At 47.3% G+C, this 24,336-nt stretch overlaps 1 pseudogene; it reads right to left on the bottom strand.

The window, feature by feature from the left end:
• The window catches only part of LOC124005853, a 132,119-nt pseudogene extending 108,097 nt beyond the window's left edge, over positions 1–24,022 (bottom strand).
• Positions 24,023–24,336: the final 314 nt, after the last annotated feature.

The raw sequence follows: 24,336 nt of genomic DNA, 5'->3' as shown, positions 1-24,336 counted from the left end.
GGACTGACTGTGATCTGATAGGGGTGTCAGTGGACTGACTGTGAACGCTCTGAGAGACTCTGGGTTGAGGTCAGTGATAAACTAGTCTACAGTACTACTGCCAAGAGATGAGCGGTAGGTGTATCTACCGTAGGAGTCTCCTCGAAGCCTACCGTTGACTATGTACATACCCAGCGTGCGACAGAGCTGCAGGAGTCGTGGCCCATTTTTGTTGGTTGTTTTGTCATAGTTTAGTCTAGAGGCTGATTTTTGGGAGGATATACTGTCAACTCCAGGTAGGTGTTTGTCCCCCTGTGTGCTGAGAGTGTCAGGTTCTTGTCCAGTTCTGGCATTTAGGTCCCTTCTCTTTCCATCCCATCTCTTCCCTCTCTTTCCCTCCCCCTCTCCCATCTCTTTCTCCCATCTCTTTCTCTCCCCTCTCTTTCCCTCCCCCTCCCCTTTCTTCCCTCCCCCTCTCCCCTCTCTTTTCCTCCCCCTTCTCTTTCCCTCCCCCTCTCCCATCTCTTTCCCTCCCCTCTCTTTCCATCTCTTTCCCTTCCCTCTCTTTCCATCCCATCTCTTCCCTCTCTTCCCTCCCCCTCTCCCTCTCCCTCCCCCTCTCCCCTCTCTTTCCCTCCCCCTCTCTTTCCCTCCCCCTCTCCCATCTCTTTCCCTCCCCTCTCTTTCCCTCCCCCTTTCCCCTCTCTTTCCATCCCATCTCTTCCCTCTCTTCCCCCCTCCCCTCGCTTTCCCTCCCCTCTCCCATCTCTCTCTCTCCCTCTCTTTCCCTTCCCCTCCCATCTCTTTCCCTCCCCCTCTCCCCTCTCTTTCCCTCCCTCTCTCCCATCTCTTTCTCTCCCCCTCTCCCATCTCTTTCTCTCCCCTCTCTTTCCCTCCCCCTTGCTTTCCCTCCCTTTCTCTCACCTCTTTCCCACCCCCTCCCTTTTTCCCTCCCTTTCTCTCCCTCTCTTTCTCTCCCCTCTCTTTATCTCCCTCTCTCCCCTTTCTCCCCTTCCCCTTTCTCCCCTTCTCTTTCCCTCCCTTTCTCTCCCCTCTCTTTCTCTCCCTCTCTTTCCCTCCCCCTCTCCCCTCTCTTTCCCTCCCCTCTCTCCCCTCTCGTTATCTCCCCTCTCTCCCCTTTCTCCCCTTCCCCCGCTCCCCTCTCTTTCCCTCCCTTTCTCTCCCCTCTCTTTCCCTCCCCTCTCTTTCCTCTCCTTGTTTTCCTCCCCTCCCTCCCCTCTCTTTCCCTCCCCCTGCTCCCCTCTCTTTCCCTCCCCTCTCCCATCTCTCTCCTCCCCCTCTCTTTCCCTTCCCACCCCCCTCTTTCCCTCTCTTTCCCTTCCCCTCTCCCCTCTCTTTCCCTCCCTCTCTCCCATCTCTTTCTCTCCCTCTCTTTCCCTCCCCTTGTTTTCCCTCCCTTTCTCTCACCTCTCTTTCCCTCCCCCTCTCCCCTCTCTTTCCCTCCCTTTCTCTCACCTCTCTTCCCTCCCCTCCCTCCCCTCTCTTTCCCACCCCCTCTCTTTCCCTCCCTTTCTCTCCCCTCTCTTTCTCTCCCCTCTCTTTCCCTCCCCTCTCTCCCCTCTCGTTATCTCCCCTCTCTCCCCTTTCTTCCCTCCCCCGCTCCCTTCTCTTTCCCTCCCTTTTTCCCTCTCTCTCCTTTCTCTTTCCTCCCTCTCTTTACCTCCCCTCTCTTTACCTCCCCTCTCTTTACCTCCCCTCTCTCTCCTTTCCTCCCCTCTCTTTATCTCCCCTCTCTTTATCTCCCCTCTCTCTCCTTTCCTCCCCTCTCTTTATCTCCCCTCTCTTTACCTCCCCTCTCTCTCCTTTCCTCCCCTCTCTTTATCTCCCCTCTCTTTACCTCCCCTCTCTCCCCTGCCCCGCTCCCTTCTCTTTCCCTCCCCTCTCTCTCTCCTCTCTATATTTATCTTCTCCATGTCTGTCCATCACACAGTCAGTGGACTATTTAATTTATTCAAATCAAAGGTTTACAATGAACAACTATTTAGTCTCTCCTTTCCTCCCCTGTGTGTGTGTGTGTGTGTCCTTTCCTGTGTGTTATCTGTGTGTGTGTGTGTCTCTCCCCTGCCCCGTGTGTGTTTCCCTGTGTGTCTGTGTATATTTATCTTCTCCATGTGTGTCCATCACACAGTCAGTGGACTATTTAATTTATTCAAATGTGGTTTACAATGAACAACTGTGTGTGTGTGTGTGTGTGTGTGTGTGTGTGTGTGTGTGTGTGTGTGTGTGTGTGTGTGTGTGTGTGTGTGTGTGTGTGTGTGTGTGTGTGTGTGTGTGTGTGTGTGTGTGTGTGTGTGTGTGTGTGTGTGTGTTTGTCTCATCTGTGTGTGTGTGTGTGTGTGTGTGTGTGTGTGTGTGGTGTGTGTGTGTGTGTGTGTGTGTGTGTGTGTGTGTGTGTGGTGTGTGTGGTGTGTGTGTGTGTGTGATTAGCAGGTATTGATCGACGGCTGAGTGGATGCCATGCAGATAGTATTTTGAGCTCCATCAGTTCTACCATCAAACAGACACACAGACTCAGCGAGGCACTGAATTGCACAGCCAAGGGCCCCCCAACCCCCTCAGCTACAGGGGAGCCAACACATATAAACATACAGAAGGCGCTGCAGAGAGAATTCCCCCTGTAGACTGGTCCCACAGCACTAGCCATGACACACCCGCACCCCCTATCCACATCGACGAGAAGGTGGAAAGTTTTAAGTTCCCCTGCATACACATCATGGACAAACTGAAATGGTCCACCCATACAGACAGCGTGGTGAAGAAGGCGCAAAAGCGCCTCTTCAATCTCAGGAGACTGAAGAAATTTGGCTTGTCACCTAAAACCCTCACAAACTTTTACAGATGCACAATTGAGAGCATCCTGTCGGGCTCTATCACATCCTTATACGACAACTGCACCGCCCACAACCGCAAAGAAATCCAGAGGGTGGTGAGGTCTGCACAACGCATCACCGGGGGCAAACTACCTGCCCTCCATGACACCTACAGCACCCGATGTCACAGGAAGGCCAAAAAGATCATCAAGGACAACAACTACCTGTTCACACCGCTATCATCCAGAAGGCGAGGTCAGTACAGGTGCATCAAATCTGGGACCGAGAGACTGAAAAACAGCTTCTATCTCAAGGCCATCAGACTGTTAAACAGCCATCTCAAGCACAGAGAGGCTGCTGCCTACATACAGACTTGAAATCATTGGCCACTTTAATAAATGGATCACTAGTCACTGTAGTAATGCCACTTTAATAATGATGTTTACCTAACTCATCTCATATGTATATACTGTATTTTATACCATCTATTGCATCTTGCCTATGCCGCTCTGTTGTTGCTCATCCATATATTTATATGTATATATTCTTATTCCATTCCTTTACTTAGATTTGTGTATATTATGTAGTTGTTGTGGAATTGTTAGATTACATGTTAGATATTGCTGCACTGTCGGAACTAGAAGCACAATCATTTCCCTACACTCTCAATAACATCTGCTAACCATGTGTACGTGACCAATAACATTTTATTTGATTTGACATACATACACACACACACACCCTACATGGGGCGACAGGTAGCCTAGAGGTTAGAGCGTTGGACAGTAACCGGAAGGTTGCCAGATCCAATCCCCAAGCTGACAAGGTAAAAATCTGTCGTTCTGCCCCTGAACAAGGCAGTTGTTAACCCACTGTTCCTAGACCAGTTAACCCACTGTTCCTAAACCAGTTAACCCACTGTTCCTAGACCATTTAACCCACTGTTCCTAGACCATTTAACCCACTGTTCCTAGACCAGTTAACCCACTGTTCCTAGACCAGTTAACCCACTGTTCCTAGACCAGTTAACCCACTGTTCCTAGACCATTTAACCCACTGTTCCTAGACCAGTTAACCCACTGTTCCTAGACCAGTTAACCCACTGTTCCTAGACCAGTTAACCCACTGTTCCTAAACTGTCTTTGAAAATAAGAATTTATTCTTAACTGACTTGCCTAGTTAAATAAAGGTCAAATAAAACAATGAAATCAAAATATCATTTCTGAGCACAGCCACTAGTCTAACTCTGCTGTCCCACATTGTTGAATGCTGTATTCATTGGTGTTGGGGTCTCTCCCTGTCAGAACGATGCTTCGCTGTAATCAGTCTCCAGGGAAACAGACACCAGGCAGAAGAGTTGTGTTTACTCAACAACACAAACACACAACACACACAGACAGACAGTCATACACACTCAATTACACATCGATAAACACATACTCAATTACACAGTGACAGATACAGACACTCGATAACACACCGATACACGTCATTACACCTCTATACAGCCAAGTGCATCAGCACAGTCGGCACCGACAGACACAAAGAGTCCCACGAAAGCAGACACACACAAATAGGTGCAGCCATGGCTTAAAAATGATAACGCATAACCACACCATGTACACACAGAGGGATCTATCACCACACACATGGGGCATTTCCATACAGGATTCACCACAGTGTTTAACCCAAAAGGCTCAGACATTTCTGTTTCCATCTACGCTGGCCAGTACCCGTGTCTCACTGGGCCATGGCTCCGGAGGCCCTGCTCTGACTTGGGGCCAAAGCCAGGTACTTTTCACCTGTCGTTTATAGAACTGTGAATTTGAACCCATTCTAAGAAAGCAACTGTTTAGATGATGCAGAGGTTGTGGATTGTGCTCTTCACACGTCCCCACTGTCAGCCTTCACTATGGAAACACAACTTCTCTAGTATAACATAAGGGTGTAGACCAGTGTTGTGTTAGAGACCACCTAAAGCGAGACAGAGTCAAGACCGAGACCAGAGCAAATCGAGTCAGAGTCAAGACCGAGACCAGAGCAAATCGAGTCTGAGTCAAGACCGAGACCAGAGCAAATCGAGTCTGAGTCAAGACCGAGACCAGAGCAAATCAAGTCTGAGTCAAGACCGGGACTGGGAAGGAGGCGATGGGGGCAAGGCTGAGTTAAGAACGAGACCAGAACAATGTGAAACCAATTCAAGACTGTGATTGTGATTTTGTCAGATCTCCACCATAATGAGAGCTCAAAATGTGTTTATGTGTCAATACGTCAGTAGAACATACTGACTCTTTAGCCATTCAGAATGGTGACAAAATGCATTCTGAGGGCAAAGAGCGAGCCACTCTACAAATGATCACTAACCATGCTCTCTAATTAATAGATACAAATATTTTTAAAATACCCGGTCGCCCCTAAGCGACTGCCCGACTATCAAACAATTTCCCTCAGTCTCGACAAGGTTTGAGGTTTCAACAACACTAAAGGACAGTAACGCGACGGGTCAAGTTGAAAGTTCACATTTGAAGAGGTTATCAGATATAAATGTGTCATGACAGGAGAGTGGGTATCTGGCCTGGCAAAGCGGTTTAATGTGCTGACTGAAAAGGGACTAATAATTATTTGTTTGTTTACCCCACTGGTCTCAGCTGGTCTCAGCTGGTCTCAGGAAGAAATGACGAGTCCTCATTGTCCTTCACCGAGTTAAGACTGAGTCAAAATGTATCCGAGACCAAGACAAGACCACACTCAATATGTGGTCTCGAGACCGGACGCGAGTACTACAACACTGGTGTATACTCTAGTGCAGGTATTCCCAAACTGGGGTGTGCGCAATGCCGTGAGCCAAATAAAAATGTGATTCACATTTTCAAACAGTCCATTTATATTTTCCAATGGGGCTAAACATTTGGGGAAGGTTTTTTTCTCACCTGAGCAGCCTTGTTTCACTGCCAAAAATAAAATGAAACCATCTAGTGTTCAGTGAAATAACAACACAATGTCAAATACAGGTAGCCTCGTCAAATACTTAACATCCAATCAAATCAACCGTTACTCTCTCACGGGAATTCCACTAACAGTCTGTATGTTGCCAAACGTAGCTGCTGCTCATTCTGTTTGCTCCAAAATGGATAATGGTTAAAAAAGTAAGGCCCGTGTCCATAGAGACACATACCAGCTCTAATGGTGGTACTGATACTACTACTAGGACATCATACTGCTACTACCAGCAGTACTACACCTGCACCTGTCAATGACACACGTTGTTCAGCTTCCACGAGCACATCCAATGGTAGCATTGGTAATTCCACATTTGTTGTTAGCCCAGCTAGCATGGACACTGACAGTTGTGAATCTGATGCAGCCTAAGAGCTACTGCTCCTTACCCGGGAAAGCACCGAACAACAGACAGGGACGTTGGACCATCAAAAAGGCACAAATTTGATGAGAACTACATTGATTTGGGGTTCTAATATACTGTGAGTCCTGCCTTTCGTCAGCCACAGTGTGTTATATGTGTAAAAGTACTATCTCACAACTCAATGAAACGTTCACTCAGACATTTAGAAACAAAACATGTCTAAAATAAGGCATGGGAGTTTTTTTTCAGAGAATTAAGATGACTTTCGAGTAGTAAGACATGTATAAAAGCAACAGATACCATTCATAAGAAGGGCTAGAAGTGTCTTATATGGTGAGCTACCGAGTGGCTAGGACAGGCAAGACCCATACTATTGTGGAGGACTCAATTCTTCCTGCTGCCGCGGATATGGCTGGGACAATGCTGGGGGAAAAGGCCAAAAAAACACACATCCTGTCACATCCTGACCGTAGTTCCTTTTTATGTCTCTGTTTTAGTTTGGTCAGGGCGTGAGTTGGGGTGGGCATTCTACGTTTTGTGTTCTATGTTTTCTATTTCTATGTGTTTGGCCTGGTATGGTTCCCAATCAGAGGCAGCTGGCAATCTGATTGAGAACCATACTTAGGCAGCCTGTTTTTCCCACTTGAGTTGTGGGTAGTTATTTTCTGTCTCTGTGTCTCTACCAGACAGGACTGTTTCTGTTGTTTTTTTGTTTACTTTGTGTTTTAGTGTTCAGTTATCAAATAAATCTAACATGGACACTTACCACGCTGCATCTTGGTCCTCTCCTTCCAACAGCCGTTACACTTTCATCAAACAACACTGTTTCACGACGCATCAGTGACATGGCAGGAGATGTTTTGAAACAATTACTGCTTCACATACAAGCCAGTGTATTTTATGCGTTACAGCTGGATGGGTCAACAGACGTGGCGGGCCTGGCACAGCTCCTGGTATATGTCCGTTACGTTTATGGGGGGTCAATTAAGGAAGACATCTTCTTCTGCAAACCACTGGGAACCAGAACAACAGGATAAGATATTTTTAAAGTACTGGACAGATTTCTGAACTCAAATGGACTTTGGGGGTCAAGATGTGTTGGTATCTGTACTGATGGAGCAAAAGCCATGACAGGGAAACATAGTGGAGTGGAAACATGCGTGCAAGCAGTTGCTCCCGACGCCACTTGGGTCCACTGCAGCATCTACCGAGAGGCTCTTGGGTACACTGCAGCATCCACCGAGAGGCTCTTGGGTACACTGCAGCATCCACCGAGAGGCTCTTGGGTACACTGCAGCATCCACTGAGAGGCACTTGGGTACACTGCAGCATCCACTGAGAGGCACTTGGGTACACTGCAGCATCCACTGAGAGGCTCTTGGGTACACTGCAGCATCCACTGAGAGGCTCTTGGGTACACTGCAGCATCCACCGAGAGGCTCTTGGGTACACTGCAGCATCCACCGAGAGGCTCTTGGGTACACTGCAGCATCCACCGAGAGGCTCTTGGGTACACTGCAGCATCCACCGAGAGGCTCTTGGGTACACTGCAGCATCCACCGAGAGGCTCTTGGGTACACTGCAGAATCCACTGAGAGGCTCTTGGGTACACTGCAGAATCCACTGAGAGGCTCTTGGGTACACTGCAGCATCCACTGAGAGGCACTTGGGTACACTGGGTACAGCATCCACTGAGAGGCTCTTGGGTACACTGCAGCATCCACTGAGAGGCTCTGGCTGCCAAAGGAATGCCTGACAGCTTGAAAGACGTTTTGGACACTACAGTGAAAATGGTTAACTTTGTTAAAGCAAGGCCCCTGAACTCTTGTGTATTTTCTGCACTATGTAATGATATGGGCAGCGACCATGCAACGCTTTTAGAACATACAGAAGTGTGCTGGTTTTAAAGGGGCAAAGTATTGACATATATTTTTTTAAATTGAGAGACGAGCTTTACAGACCATCATTTTTACTTGTCTGACCGCTTGCATGACGACGAGTTTCTCACACGACTGTCCTGTCTGGGTGATGTTTTTCCATCATTGTATGATTTTTTGTGTGCAAATGCACTCAAGCTTATGGACAATGTCAAATGTGATGAAGTACTTTCTGGAAACGGACGACACAAACAACTGGATTCGTCATCCCTTTCCTGCCTTGCCTCCAGTCCACTTCGTTATCCCTTTCCTGCCTTGCCTCCAGTCCACTTCGTTATCCCTTTCCTGCTCTGCCTCCAGTCCACTTCGTTATCCCTTTCCTGCCCTGCCTCCAGTCCACTTCGTTATCCCTTTAATGCCCTTCCTCCAGTCCACTTCGTTATCCCTTTCCTGCCCTGCCTCCAGTCCACTTCGTTATCCCTTTAATGCCCTGCCTCCAGTCCACTTCATTATCCCTTTCCTGCCCTGCCTCCAGTCCACTTCGTTATCCCTTTCCTGCCCTTCCTCCAGTCCACTTCGTTATCCCTTTCCTGCCCTGCCTCCAGTCCACTTCGTTATCCCTTTAATGCCCTGCCTCCAGTCCACTTCATTATCCCTTTCCTGCCCTGCCTCCAGTCCACTTCGTTATCCCTTTCCTGCCCTGCCTCCAGTCCACTTCGTTATCCCTTTCCTGCCCTGCCTCCAGTCCACTTCGTTATCCCTTTCCTGCCCTGCCTCCAGTCCACTTCATCATCCCTTTCCTGCCCTGCCTCCAGTCCACTTCGTTATCCCTTTACTGCCCTGCCTCCAGTCCACTTTGTTGTCCCTTTCCTTCCCTGCCTCCAGTCCACTTCGTTATCCCTTTCCTGCCCTGCCTCCAGTCCACTTCATTATCCCTTTCCTGCCCTGCCTCCAGTCCACTTTGTTATCCCTTTCCTGCCCTGCCTCCAGTCCACTTCGTTATCCCTTTCCTGCCCTGCCTCCAGTCCACTTCATTATCCCTTTCCTGCCCTGCCTCCAGTCCACTTCGTTATCCCTTTCCTGCCCTGCCTCCAGTCCACTTCGTCATCCCTTTCCTGCCCTGCCTCCAGTCCACTTCGTTATCCCTTTTCTGCCCTGCCTCCAGTCCACTTCGTTATCCCTTTTCTGCCCTGCCTCCAGTCCACTTATCCATATCTGAACAAAAGAGCCCCATTGAAATTTCAACAAGCGGTTCTGTGAAAATGTAATTTAATCAGAAGCCACTGCCAGGACACCTACACCACCCGATGTCACAGGAAGGCCATAAAGATCATCAAGGACAACAACCACCCGAGCCACTGCCTATCATTCAGAAGGCGAGGTCAGTACAGGTGCATCAAAGCAGGGACAGAGAGACTGAAAAACAGCTTCTATCTCAAGGCCACCAGACTGTTAAACAGCCACCACTGGCTGCTGCCAACACACTGACTCAACTCCAGTGTCACGCCCTGGTCGAAGTATTTTGTGTTTATCTTCATGTATTGGGTCAGGCCAGGGTGTGGCATGGGTTTTTGTATATGGTGTGTATATATTGGGATTGTAGCTAGTGGGGTGATCTAGCAAAGTCTATGGCTGTCTGGAGTGGTTCTCAATCAGAGGCAGGTGTTTATCGTTGTCTCTGATTTGGAACCATATTTAGGCAGCCATATTCTTTGAGTTTGTCGTGGGTGATTGTCCTTAGTGTCCTTGTTCCTGTCTATGTGTTAGTTTTCACTAGTATAGGCTGTTTCGGTTTTCGTTACGTTTATTGTTTTTTTGTAGTGTTTGTATTTAGATTTGTGTTACGTTTGTTTATTAAAACATGGATCGCAATCTACACGCTGCATTTTGGTCCGACTCTCCTTCACCACAAGAGAACCGTTACATCCAGTCACTTTAATCATGTAAAAATGGATGTAAAAATGTATCACTAGCCACTTTAAACAATGCCACTTAATATAATGTTTACATACTGTACTGTATACCATCTACTGCATCTTGCCTATGCTGTTCTGTACCATCACATATCTTTATGTACATATTCTTCATCCCTTTACACTTGTGTGTATAAGGTAGTTGTGAAATTGTTAGGTTAGATTACTCGTCGGTTATTATTATTATTATTATTATTATTGTCGGAACTAGAAGCACAAGCATTACGCTACACTCGCATTAACATCTGCTAACCATGTGTATGTGACAAATAACATTTGATTTGATTTGATTTGTGGATTGGGCTGCGCTCAGAGTATCCTGCTTGGCAAATCGCTCTGTTAAGACACTGACGCCCTTTGCCACCACGTACCTATGTGAGAGTGGATTCTCGGCCCTCACTAGCATGGAAACTAAATACAGGCACAGACTGTGTGTGGAAAATGATTTAAGATTGAGACTCTCCAATACAACCCAACATTGCAGAGTTATGTGCATCCTTTCAAGCACACCCTTCTCATTAACCTGTGGTGAGTTATTCACACCCTTCTCATTAACCTGTGGTGAGTTATTCACACCCTTCTCATTAACCTGTGGTGAGTTATTCACACCCTTCTCATTAACCTGTGGTGAGTTATTCACACCCTTCTCATTAACCTGTGGTGAGTTATTCACACCCTTCTCATTAACCTGTGGTGAGTTATTCACACCCTTCTCATTAACCTGTGGTGAGTTATTCACACCCTTCTCATTAACCTGTGGTGAGTTATTCACACCCTTCTCATTAACCTGTGGTGAGTTATTCACACCCTTCTCATTAACCTGTGGTGAGTTATTCACACCCTTCTCATTAACCTGTGGTGAGTTATTCACACCCTTCTCATTAACCTGTGGTGAGTTATTCACACCCTTCTCATTAACCTGTGGTGAGTTATTCACACCCTTCTCATTAACCTGTGGTGAGTTATTCACACCCTTCTCATTAACCCGTGAGTTATTCACACCCTTCTCATTAACCTGTGGTGAGTTATTCACACCCTTCTCATTAACCCATTAACCTGTGGTGAGTTATTCACACCCTTCTCATTAACCTATGGTGAGTTATTCACACCCTTCTCATTAACCTGTGGTGAGTTATTCACACCCTTCTCATTAACCTGTGGTGAGTTATTCACACCCTTCTCATTAACCTGTGGTGAGTTATTCACACCCTTCTCATTAACCTGTGGTGAGTTATTCACACCCTTCTCATTAACCTGTGGTGAGTTATTCACACCCTTCTCATTAACCTGTGGTGAGTTATTCACACCCTTCATTCATTAACATTAACCTGTGGTGAGTTATTCACACCCTTCTCATTAACCCGTGGTGAGTTATTCACACCCTTCTCATTAACCCGTGGTGAGTTATTCACACCCTTCTCATTAACCTATGGTGGGTTATTCACACCCTTCTCATTAACCTGTGGTGAGTTATTCACACCCTTCTCATTAACCTGTGGTGAGTTATTCACACCCTTCTCATTAACCTGTGGTGAGTTATTCTCCATTTTAGATCAACAAATACGGTTTTATATGTAAGATGGATAAATAAAGACCAAAATTACTGATTATTATTATGTTATTATTTGTGCCCTGGTCCTATAAGAGCTCTTTGTCACTTTCCATGAGCCGGGTTGTGACAAAACCTCACACTCATTCTTATGTTTAATAAATGTATTGTATAGTGTGTGTGGCAGGCTTACAATGGTGACAAAAAACAACATTTGAGAGTGTGCTGACCCTGGTGCTAGAGGGGGTACAGCTGACTCTGGTTCTAGAGGGGGTACAGCTGACCTTGTGACCCTGGTGCTAGAGGGGGTACGTAGCTGGAGGTTCAATGTTTGAAGGGGTATGGGACTATAAAACGTTTGGGAACCACTGCCCTAATGCAACAATTGTGGGTGTTAGTGGCTGATGTAAGTCCCATAACCTCTCTCTCGCTCTCTCATACACCTCCACACACACACGCGCACTGTAGAGCAGACCTGTGTGTGAGAGAATAAGATGTGTGTGTAGAGCAGACCTGTGTGTGAGAGAATAAGATGTGTGTGTTACTAGCTGTGACCAGAGATATCGTGGGAGGAGGGAAAGAGGAGGAGCAGGGGAGTTCAGGTTCAGGAAGGAAGAGAGGGCAGGGGAGTTCAGGTTCAGGAAGGAAGAGAGGGCAGGAGAGTTCAGGTTCAGGAAGGAAGAGAGGGAAGCAGAATTCAGGTTCAGGAAGGAAGAGAGGGAAGCAGAATTCAGGTTCAGGAAGGAAGAGAGGGAAGCAGAATTCAGGTTCAGGAAGGAAGAGAGGGAAGCAGAATTCAGGTTCAGGAAGGAAGAGAGGGAAGCAGAATTCAGGTTCAGGAAGGAAGAGAGGGAAGCAGAATTCAGGTTCAGGAAGGAAGAGAGGGAAGCAGAATTCAGGTTCAGGAAGGAAAAGAGGGAAGCAGAATTCAGGTTCAGGAAGGAAGAGAGGGAAGCAGAATTCAGGTTCAGGAAGGAAGAGAGGGAAGCAGAATTCAGGTTCAGGAAGGAAGAGAGGGAAGCAGAATTCAGGTTCAGGAAGGAAGAGAGGGAACCAGAATTCAGGTTCAGGAAGGAAGAGAGGGAAGCAGAATTCAGGTTCAGGAAGGAAGAGAGGGAAGCAGAATTCAAATGGCTCAGAGATGTGGGTTGGATAGATGGATCATGGTGTTTTTAACATCAGAGATGTGGGTTGGATAGATGGATCATGGTGTTTTTAACATCAGAGATGTGGGTTGGATAGATGGATCATGGTGTTTTTAACATCAGAGATGATAGATGGGATGGATAGATGGATTGTGGTGTTTTTAACATCAGAGATGTGGGTTGGATTCCCACAAGTGATATATTGCTTTCTATACAAGAGTCTGCTAAATGACCAGATGATTAAGTTAGGAGAGGAGAGGTGGAGGAAGAGAGAGGAGGAGTAAAGAGGTACAGAGACTAGTGTAGACACAGTAAGTCAAATCTGATGGTTATTTACCACTAGAGAGGAATAACACAACACAGATCAGTCACTGGGGAAGCAACATTCATACTCTACCTTACAGGGAGGGAGAAAGAGAGGGAGAAAGAGAGGGAGAGAGAAAGGGAGAGAGAGGGGGGGGAGGGGGAGGGAGGGAGAGAGGGGGAGGGAGAGAGAGAGAGATGGGGGGAGAGAGAGGGAGGGAGAGAGAGAGAGAGAGAGAGAGAGAGAGAGAGAGAGAGAGAGAGAGAGAGAGAGAGAGAGAGAGAGAGAGGGAGAGGGGAGAGAGAGGGAGGGAGAGAGAGAGAGAGAGAGAGAGAGAGAGAGAGAGAGAGAGAGAGAGAGAGAGAGAGAGAAGAGAGGGAGAGAGAAAGGGAGGGAGAGGGAGGGGAGGGAGGGATATATATATATAATGGAAGTTAGAGGGGGAAGTAAGAGACAGAGGGAGAGAGGGAGGGGGGTAGAAGACGGTAGGTTATCTGTGACTCGACATGGATGCCATCAACCTCATGCTGAGACACACATGCACACACACACAAACACACATGCTCACACACACACACACACACACACACACACACACACACACACACACACACACTCACACGCACACACAAGCTCACACATGCTCGCACACACACACACACACACACACACACACACACACACACACACACACACACACACACACACACACACACACACACACACACACACACACACACACACACACACACACACACACACACACACACACACACACACACACACACACACACACACACACACACACACACACACACACACACACACACACACACACACACACACACACACACACACTTGCATGCACTCTCCCACTACCATCCCAATGTCAAGGCTATATGTGTGTGTATAGGACGCAGAGTGACAGGTGTAGTGGGTGACAGCTGTGCGATCCCTCAGAATAGACATGTTCCATCACAGCACAGCCCTCCAAGATGGCCGCCCCTGAGGGGAAGTCAGGGCCTTCTGAGCAGGGTGTGAAAATGATCTATTGGTCCGACAGGCGACATGTAGGAGTCCCAGGTATTTAAAAAGCATAGTTATTCTCAGCTAGATAGACATTAGGCCCAGTGTTTTGGGAGATCCCTGCCTGGGGTTAACAGTAGAGTTGGTAAGGCAAGAGGGGGTGACACTCTGGTGTAGTGTCAGAGGTCAAAGCTAGCCGGAACATATTAGAACACAGTCTCACCATGTGTGAATGGGAGAGACTATGCACAGGCGATTGAATAAAGAATGATGAATGCTACATAGAATTATTCAGAACTCCGTATACTGTAGAATGGTGCAAGTTGTAAAAACAACATCTGTAAAGGATGATAGGCTGTGCTCTAATTCTACACTGTAGAATGCTATGAAACACTGAACAGAAAATGCTACTGGATGCTATAAGGGTATATAATGGTGAATTACAGAACACTGCATACTGTAGAATGGTATACAGAACGATATATAGAAACGGAGGAAAACAATGTGAAATTGAAAATACTAAGGAACATGTTTACAATTAAGAATGTTGAATAGAATGACCAGTTATTGAGAACATAATCAACTGCTAGGTTTACACTTGATAACTCATTATACGTAAATATTTCACACACACACACGCACGCACGCACACACACACACACACACACACACACACACACACGTTGTCCTTCTGTTACTCTCCTCTATTTTGGGAGGGAATTAGAGCAGCTGGAAATGCTGAAAATATTGCACACACATACAGACACACACACACACACACACACCCATACACACACCCATAATAATAGTCTATACTTGCATACCACGGGAAATATATTCACCTTCTGTTACAACTACCTATTCTATTTTGGGAGGGAATTAGAGCAGCTGGAAATGCTGAAAATATTGCAGGAGTGTATAGTACACACATACAGATTGAGTTTCCACACATACATGTGTTGCATACATCAACCCATACACACACCCATAATAATAGTCTATACTGTTTGCATAGCCAGTCTGTTTGTTCTCTAGCATGGAAATATATTCACCTAGCCAATTTGTCACAACTACAGTCTGTTTATTCTGACTATATTAGCTAGCCTGGTAGCCAATTTGTTTGTTCTCTAGCCTGGTAGCCAATCTGTTTGTTCTCTAGCCTGGTAGCCAATCTGTTTGTTCTCTAGCCTGGTAGCCAATCTGTTTGTTCTCTAGCCTGGTAGCCAATTTGTTTGTTCTCTAGAGCCAGTCTGTTTGAGCCTGGTAGCCAATTTGTTTGTTCTCTAGCCTGGTAGCCGGTCTGTTTGAGCCTGGTAGAGTCTGTTTGTTCTCAGAGCCAGTCTGTTTGAGCCTGGTAGCCAGTCTGTTTGTTCTCTAGCCTGGTAGCCAATCTGTTTGAGAGAGAGTCTGTTTGTTCTCTAGAGAGCCAGTCTGTTTGAGAGTAGCCAGTCTGTTTGTTCTCTAGCATGGTAGCCAATCTGTTTGTTCTCTAGAGTAGCCAATTTGTTTGTTCTCTAGCCTGGAGCCAGTCTGTTTGTTCTCTAGAGTAGCCAATCTGTTTGAGAGTAGCCAATTTGTTTGAGAGTAGCCAAAGCCTGGGCAATCTGTTTGTTCTTCAAACTGTTTGAGTAGCCAATTTGTTTGATAGCCAGTTGCAACATTGTTTGTTCTCTAGCCTGGTAGCCAATTTGTTTGTTCTCTAGCCTGGTAGCCAGTCTGTTTGTTTTCAGCCAATCTGTTTGTTCTCTACCACTCAAAAACAGCTGAAATACACACCTGTAGTCTGTTTGTTCTCTAGCCAGTCTGTTTGTTCTCTAGCCTGGTAGCCAGTCTGTTTGTTCTCTAGCCTGGTAGCCAGTCTGTTTGTTCTCTAGCCTGGTAGCCAGTCTGTTTGTTCTCTAGCCTGGTAGCCAGTCTGTTTGTTTCTAGCCTAGCCTGTTTGTAGCCTGGTAGGTCTGTTTGTTCTCTAGCCTGGTAGCCAGTCTGTTTGTTCTCTAGCCTAGCCTGGTAGCCAGTCTGTTTGTTCTCTAGCCTGGTAGCCAGTCTGTTTGTTCTCTAGCTGGTAGCCAATCTGTTTGTTCTCTAGCCCGTCTGTTTGTTCTCTAGCCTGGTAGCCGGTCTGTTTGTTCTCTAGCCTGTTTGTAGCCTGGTCTGTTTGTTTCTAGCCTAGCCCTGTTTGTTCTCTAGCCTGGTAGCCAGTCTGTTTGTTCTCTAGCCTGGTAGCCAGTCTGTTTGTTCTCTAGCCTGGTAGCCAATCTGTTTGTTCTCTAGCCTGGTAGCCAGTCTGTTTGTTCTCTAGCCTGGTAGCCAGTCTGTTTGTTCTCTAGCCTGGTAGCCAGTCTGTTTGTTCTCTAGCCTGGTAGCCAGTCTGTTTGTTCTCTAGCCTGGTAGCCAGTCTGTTTGTTCTCTAGCCTGGTAGCCAGTCTGTTTGTTTCTCTAGCCTGTTTGTAGCCAGTCTGTTTGTTCTCTAGCCTGGTAGCCAGTCTGTTTGTTCTCTAGCCTGGTAGCCAGTCTGTTTGTTCTCTAGCCTGGTAGCCAGTCTGTTTGTTCTCTAGCCTGGTAGCCAGCCTGGTCTGTTTGTTCTCTCTAGCGGTCTGTTTGTTCTCTAGCCAATCTGTTTGTTCTCTAGCCTGGTAGCCAGTCTGTTTGTTCTCTAGCCTGGTAGCCAGTCTGTTTGTTCTCTAGCCTGGTAGCCAATCTGTTTGTTCTCTAGCCTGGTAGCTGGTCTGTTTGTTCTCTAGCCTGGTAGCCAGTCTGTTTGTTCTTCAGCCAGGTAACCAGTCTGTTTGTTCTCTAGCCTGGTAGCCGGTCTGTTTGTTCTCTAGCCTGGTAGCCAGTCTGTTTGTTCTCTAGCCTGGTAGCCGGTCTGTTTGTTCTCTAGCCTGGTAGCCGGTCTGTTTGTTCTCTAGCCAGGTAACCAGTCTGTTTGTTCTCTTGCCAGGTAGCCAGTCTGTTTAAGCACTAGCCTGGTAGACAGTCTGTTTGTTCTTCAGCCTGGTAGCCCGTCTGTTTGTTCTCTAGCCAGGTAGCCAGTCTGTTTGTTCTCTAGCCTGGTAGCCAGTCTGTTTGTTCTCTTTGCAGGTAGCTAGTCTGTTTAAGCTCCCTAGTCGTTGCCATGCCAGACATGAAAACACAATGTAATAGTGTCTCCTGCACTCAAACCCTGTTAGGATCAATACTCATCCATCAACTAACACCTGGGTTTGTCACACTGATGACACACACGAACACACAAACACACACAGATGCTCGCACACACACACACACACATGCATGCTCACACACACATGTAACAGTATCACTTTAGTCCATCCCCTCACCCCGACCTGGGAGCGAACCAGTCACCCACAAAGCATCGTTACCCATCACTCCACAAAAGCCGCGTCCCTTGCAGAGCAAGGGGAACCACTACTTCAAGGTCTCAAAGCGTGTGACGTCACCGATTGAAATGCTATTAGCGCGCACCACCGCTAACTAGCTAGCCATTTCACATCGGTTACACATGCTCAATGCCATCCGCTCCGATAAATATTCGCTAGATGCTTTGATACTATAAATCCCTATACTGTTTATGAAATTAGAATTTAATTCTTAAACAAAAGCATCTGACACACAATGGCGTCCATGCTGTCGGCAACTTCCGGCGCCGACAGAGATGGCCGCCTCGCTTTGCGTTCCTAGGAAACTATGCAGTTTTTTTGTTTTTTTTTAACGTGTTATTTCTTACATTAGTACCCCAGGTCATCTTAGGTTTCATTACATACAGTCGAGAAGAACTACTGAACATAAGAGCAGCGTCAACTCACCATCAGTACGACCAAGAATATGACTTTCGCGAAGCGGATCCTGTGTTCTGCCTTTCACCCAGGACAACGGAATGGATCCCAGCCGGCGACTCCAAAAAACAAATTTGAAAAAGGGGAAAACGAAGCGGTCTTCTGCAAACTGGAATCCATTTATCCGGAGGCTGCATTCATTGTAGCTGGGGATTTTAACAAGGCAAATCTGAAAACAAGACTCCCTAAATTTTATCAGCATAACGATTGCGCAACCAGGGCTGGAAAAACCTTGGATCATTGCTATTCCAACTTCCGCTATGCATATAAGGCCCTGCCCCGCCCTCCTTTCGGAAAAGCTGACCACGACTCCATTTGGTTGCTCCCTGCCTACAGACAGAAACTAAAACAAGAAGCTCCCGCGCTGAGGTTTGTTCAACGCTGGTCCGACCAATCTGATTCCACACTCCAAGACTGCTTCCATCACGTGGACTTCACTGAAGCCGACGTGAGGAAAACATTTAAACGTGTCAACCCTCGCAAGGCTGCAGGCCCAGACGGCATCCCCAGCCGCGCCCTCAGAGCATGCGCAGACCAGCTGGCTGGTGTGTTTACGGACATATTCAATCAATCCCTATCCCAGTCTGTTGATCCCACATGCTTCAAGAGGGCCACCATTGTTCCTGTTCCCAAGAAAGCTAAGGTAACTGAGCTAAATGACTACCACCCCGTAGCACTCACTTCCGTCATCATGAAGTGCTTTGAGAGACTAGTCAAGGACCATATCACCTCCACCCTACCTGACACCCTAGACCCACTCCAATTTGCTTACCGCCCAAATAGGTCCACAGACGATGCAATCTCAACCACACTGCACACTGCCCTAACCCATCTGGACAAGAGGAATACCTATGTGAGAATGCTGTTCATCGACTACAGCTCAGCATTTAACACCATAGTGCCCTCCAAGCTCGTCATCAAGCTCGAGACCCTGGGTCTCGACCCCGCCCTGTGCAACTAGGTACTGGACTTCCTGACGGGCCGCCCCCAGGTGGTGAGGGTAGGCAACAACATCTCCACCCCGCTGATCCTCAACACTGGGGCCCCAAAAGGGTGCGTTCTGAGCCCTCTCCTGTACTCCCTGTTCACCCACGACTGCGTGGCCACGCACGCCTCCAACTCAATCATCAAGTTTGCGGACGACACTACAGTGGTAGGCTTGATTACCAACAACGACGAGACGGCCTACAGGGAGGAGGTGAGGGCCCTCGGAGTGTGGTGTCAGGAAAATAACCTCACACTCAACGTCAACAAAACTAAGGAGATGATTGTGGACTTCAGGAAACAGCAGAGGGAACACCCCCCTATCCACATCGATGGAACAGTAGTGGAGAGGGTAGTAAGTTTTAAGTTCCTCGGCGTACACATCACAGACAAACTGAATTGGTCCACCCACACAGACAGCATCGTGAAGAAGGCGCAGCAGCGCCTCTTCAACCTCAGGAGGCTGAAGAAATTTGGCTTATCACCAAAAGCACTCACAAACTTCTACAGATGCACAATCGAGAGCATCCTGTCGGGCTGTATCACCGCCTGGTACGGCAACTGCTCCGCCCACAACCGTAAGGCTCTCCAGAGGGTAGTGAGGTCTGCACAACGCATCACCGGGGGCAAACTACCTGCCCTCCAGGACACCTACACCACCCGATGTCACAGGAAGGCCATAAAGATCATCAAGGACAACAACCACCCGAGCCACTGCCTGTTCACCCCGCTATCATCCAGAAGGCAAGGTCAGTACAGGTGCATCAAAGCTGGGACCGAGAGACTGAAAACACAGCTTCTATCTCAAGGCCATCAGACTGTTAAACAGCCACCACTAACATTGAGTGGCTGCTGCCAACACACTGACTCAACTCCAGCCACTTTAATAATGGGAATTGATGGGAAATGATGTAAAATATATCACTAGCCACTTTAAACAATGCTACCTAATATAATGTTTACATACCCTACATTATTCATCTCATATGTATACGTATATACATGTATAACTAGCCATTTTAACTATGCCACTTTGTTTACATACTCATCTCATATGTATATACTGCACTCAATACCATCTACTGTATCTTGCCTATGCTGCTCTGTACCATCACTCATTCATATATCTTTATGTACATATTCTTTATCCCCTTACACTTGTGTCGGAACTAGAAGCACAAGCATTTCGCTACACTCACACTAACATCTGCTAACCATGTGTATGTGACAAATAAAATTTGATTTGATTTGATTTGATTTGTGACACACAATGGTGTCTGATTCATAGAAGAGAAGACTTGTCTGGAACTGGGATAAGAACCTAAATCAGCCTTTTCATTATCACCTCTCCTTTTCTCTCTCTTTCTACAGCCTTTTATTTATCTCTCTCTTCCTCTATCCTCACTGCCGATCACACTCCCCCGGTGTACCACTGGAAGAACAGAGGAGCAGAGAGATGGAGCATGAGGAGGGGAGACAGTTTCCCTCAGGCTACTAAAAAGAGGAGAAAGAAAGAGATTCAAACCAAGAATATCAAGAAGAAAGAGGAAAGCAAGAAAGCAAGACAGGATTCTTCAGGGAGAAAGAAGAAGAGACAGCGAGAGGGAGGGAGAGAGAGAGGGGGGGGAGAGGGAGAGAGAGAGGTAGCAGGGAGAGAGATAGATAGAGAGAGGTAGAGAGAGAGGGGGGGAGAGAGATAGAGAAAGAAGGGGAGGTAGAGAGACAGGTAGCAGGGAGAGAGAGGGGGGGGTAGAGAGAAAGGTAGAGAGAGAGAGTCCAGCTAGCCTTATTACACTCACCATTACCCAGACAGATGAGATATCAGTAACCTCTCACTGCTGCTACTTCTACTGCTGCTGCTGCTGCTACTGCTGCTACTTCTACTGCTGCTACTTCTACTGCTGCTACTTCTACCGCTGCTGCTGCTACTGCTGCTACTTCTACTGCTGCTACTGCTGCTACTGCTGCTACTTCTACTGCTGCTACTGCTGCTACTTCTACTGCTGCTACTGCTGCTACTTTTACTGCTGCTACTGCTGCTACTTCTACTGCTGCTACTGCTGCTACTTTTACTGCTGCTACTGCTGCTACTTCTACTGCTGCTACTGCTGCTACTTTTACTGCTGCTACTGCTGCTACTTCTACTGCTGCTACTGCTGCTACTTCTACTGCTGCTACTGCTGCTACTTCTACTGCTGCTACTGCTGCTACTTTTACTGCTGCTACTGCTGCTACTTCTACTGCTGCTACTGCTGCTACTGCTGCTACTTCTACTGCTGCTACTGCTGCTACTTGTACTGCTGCTACTGCTGCTACTTTTGCCGCTGCTACTGCTGCTACTTCTACTGCTGCTACTTCTACTACTACTGCTGCTGCTACTGCTGTTACTTCTACTGCTGCTACTGCCTCACACTGACCCAAACACACTACCCATACCCAACAGCTGAGCTACTTACTGCCTCCCTGCCCAGGAGTCACTAACACACCAATCACTGACACCCGGCAGGGTAGCCTAGTGATTAGAGCGTTGGACTAGTAACTGGGAAGGTTGCGAGTTCAAACCCCGAGCTGACAAGGTATAAATCTGTCATTCTGCCCCTGAACAGGCAGTTAACCCACTGTTTCTAGGCCGTCATTGAAAATAAGAATTTGTTCATAACTGACTTGCCTCGTTAAATAAAGGTTAAAATTTTTTATTTTTTTAAACAATAGCCCCACCCAGTACCCTACCAAATACTGACCCTAACACTACTACTGCCCACTACCCCACCAATCACACAGCCCCCAAAGCCAACCATTTTTCCCATCAAGTTCAGCAGATACAAATGAGAAAACATTCTGAAATGGAAAACAGAAATCATTATTCTAACAAGTTATTGGACAACCGTTTTTGAGCCTACAGCACCATGACAGTGGACACACCCATTGGGTCAGATGAACCCCTCCCCTTCGGCTCACCTTGTTGTAAACGCCCCAGGACAGCTCTGTCTCGATCACCATGACGACGATGCCAAACATTCCAAAGATGAGTGCGTAGTCGCTCAGCCTCTTCCTCTTTTCGAACAGCGCCCTCCGGTGGCCCAGTTTATAACCAATGTTCTGGTTCTTACGTTTAGAACTAGAAGCCTTGGTGCAGCTCCCCCTCGGCCCTACAGCCCCAACACCTCCTACACCGCCCTGCCTGCTCCCCCCTACCCCCCCTCCTGTGCCCCCTACACTGCTTAAACCTCCCCTACTCCCCACCAAGGCGTGGTTCTGATGGTATATTGACATCTGATTGGAGGATGAGTCGGTGATATCATAACCCCTCGCGTACGGCGAGTCCTCTTTTGATGAGATCACTATCTCTGGAGGATTCTGGGTTGGTTGATTGGAGGATGGCAAGGATGAGGAAGTGGGTGGAGCCTCTCTGTCCCGGTCCCGCCCTCCAATGGCAGTTGTGCCGGTAACAGGTGCTGCCCCGCCCTCTTTGGTGTCGCTGCCGCTGTCTGATTCGATGAGGTTGCGTCTGGAGGCGCTGAGGCGACTGAGAGGTTTCATCACGCCGCCTGTGTATTTACAGGAGCTCATGGCGATCTCTGTGAAAGGGTTGCTGTCTCTCCGATGGACCAGCGGGCTGGCCTGGCGGTGCTTACATCCCCTCTCTCTATCCCTGTCCCTCTCTCTATCCCTGTCCCTCTCTCTATCCCTGTCCCTCTCTCTCTCCATGGAAGGGGAGTGTGAGGAGTAAAAGAGGGCGTTGTAGACTGGGGAGTTGTCTCCACTCAGGCTGTGCTGGGAACCCAGGCACGAGGACAGAGGGGTGCTGGTCGGGTGAAGGGCATTGGGGAGGGGGGGCAGGGGTTGACCCCCCACTGAGGACAGAGGCAGTTTGGGGAGGGAGGCCTTGGGCATGTTAGGTGTAGTGGGGGACCCATTCAGCCGGTCCAGGCTGGATCCCCCCCTGTGGTTGGAGTGGTTTGATCCCGGGTAGTTGCCGGTCATGGAGGAGTGGGAGATTCCACTCAGAGGGAGGGGGAACCGCGGGTCCTCGTCCTCACTGCCTCCCAGGAGAGTCAAGCTCAGAGAGGGAGGGGGCTCCATGGTGGGGGCCGGAGGGCGACAGGCTGCTCTCTAACGGAGAGACAGAGGGAAGAGAATGAGAGAGAAAAATGGAAAGAGAAGTACAGAAGAAACATTAGAATTAGAAGAGAGATGGGGTTTAATTATGAAACAATGGAGAGAGAAAGGAAGAGAGAGATGGAGGAAGGGAGGCGTGGAAGAGAGAGAGCACATGATGGATGAGAAGTTCAGATAGGATAGACTATAGCAAATTATCTGGACGTGTACAAGGCAAATCCGATCATTAGTGAAAGATGATTATTTTCAAAGTATTGACTTTATTGAGCACAGTTGAATACTGGTCCCCTAGAATGCATGCTTCTGTCAAATCTGTGTTTATATGTATCCTATGGCTTACATGGCAAGGATCTTTCAATTGACTTTTATTCATTCTTAAACTACCTTCCTAAAATCTCACAGATTATCTCACACCCAGACACCATGCATTCTTTGTCTTTCTCTCCCCAAAACCCCCTCTCTCTCTCTCTTCCTCCTCCTACCTTCTCTGTCCCCAGGTCAGTCGTGTTGAATCAGTGGCTGGATGAAAATAGACCCTCACACTTTTTCTTTTTCATGTTGTCACGGCCATTCCATCATATTTTGCTCCCCTTCTTCTAGGTGCGAGACCAGCGACAGGTCCTCACAGGAGACGGAGCGCTTTGATTTCTCCCAAATAATTCACTGGTTCCCTTCCTTCCTCTGTGCTCGATGATTCCTTCCCTCAATTCGCCGTTGTAGAATCAACCAGTCTTTATCTCCGTCAGTCCAGGGATCAATGAATTGATATCACGAATATCGATTATTTCAAATGTCCATAAAAATATAAGAACTGAATAATCTTTCATGATTATATTATGAACCTACTGTTGATATGAAAATCTCCGTCAATATTCTCACCATATAAAATAACTGAATCGCTAGACTACTCGACATCTACATGCAAACATGCTATGCTAAACGGAGAAAGGTAGCCTATAAATGACAAATATGATTTACTATGCAACTCTTCCTTTACCTCACTCACTCATTCTATCGCTCACACTGTCTCTCCGAATATGTTTCTCTCAACTTCACTCTCTCTCGCTCTCTGCCTCCCCTCCCTGTAATTCTCATTGGACAGTCACTGGGTAATTATGAAGACAAGAAAAACCACAAACACATTTTTATCACGACATCCATACGTTCTTTCCCGTTGAACCCCATAATAACAAATCTAATATAAATTATATTACGCTAGTATGGATCATGATCACATAGGCTAATATTACTACTATCTTATGTAATGCAACTGTTACATTTAATCACAGTTCTCCGGGAAACTGTGTCACATAGCCTACATCCTCTCGGACAGCGTACGGAATTAATTCGTT

This window comes from Oncorhynchus gorbuscha, linkage group LG19 (genome assembly GCF_021184085.1).
Source record: "Oncorhynchus gorbuscha isolate QuinsamMale2020 ecotype Even-year linkage group LG19, OgorEven_v1.0, whole genome shotgun sequence".
NCBI classification, from domain to species: domain Eukaryota; kingdom Metazoa; phylum Chordata; class Actinopteri; order Salmoniformes; family Salmonidae; genus Oncorhynchus; species Oncorhynchus gorbuscha.
The sequence above is the reverse complement of the archived record's forward strand: the minus strand, read 5'-3'. Positions and strand labels throughout refer to the sequence as shown.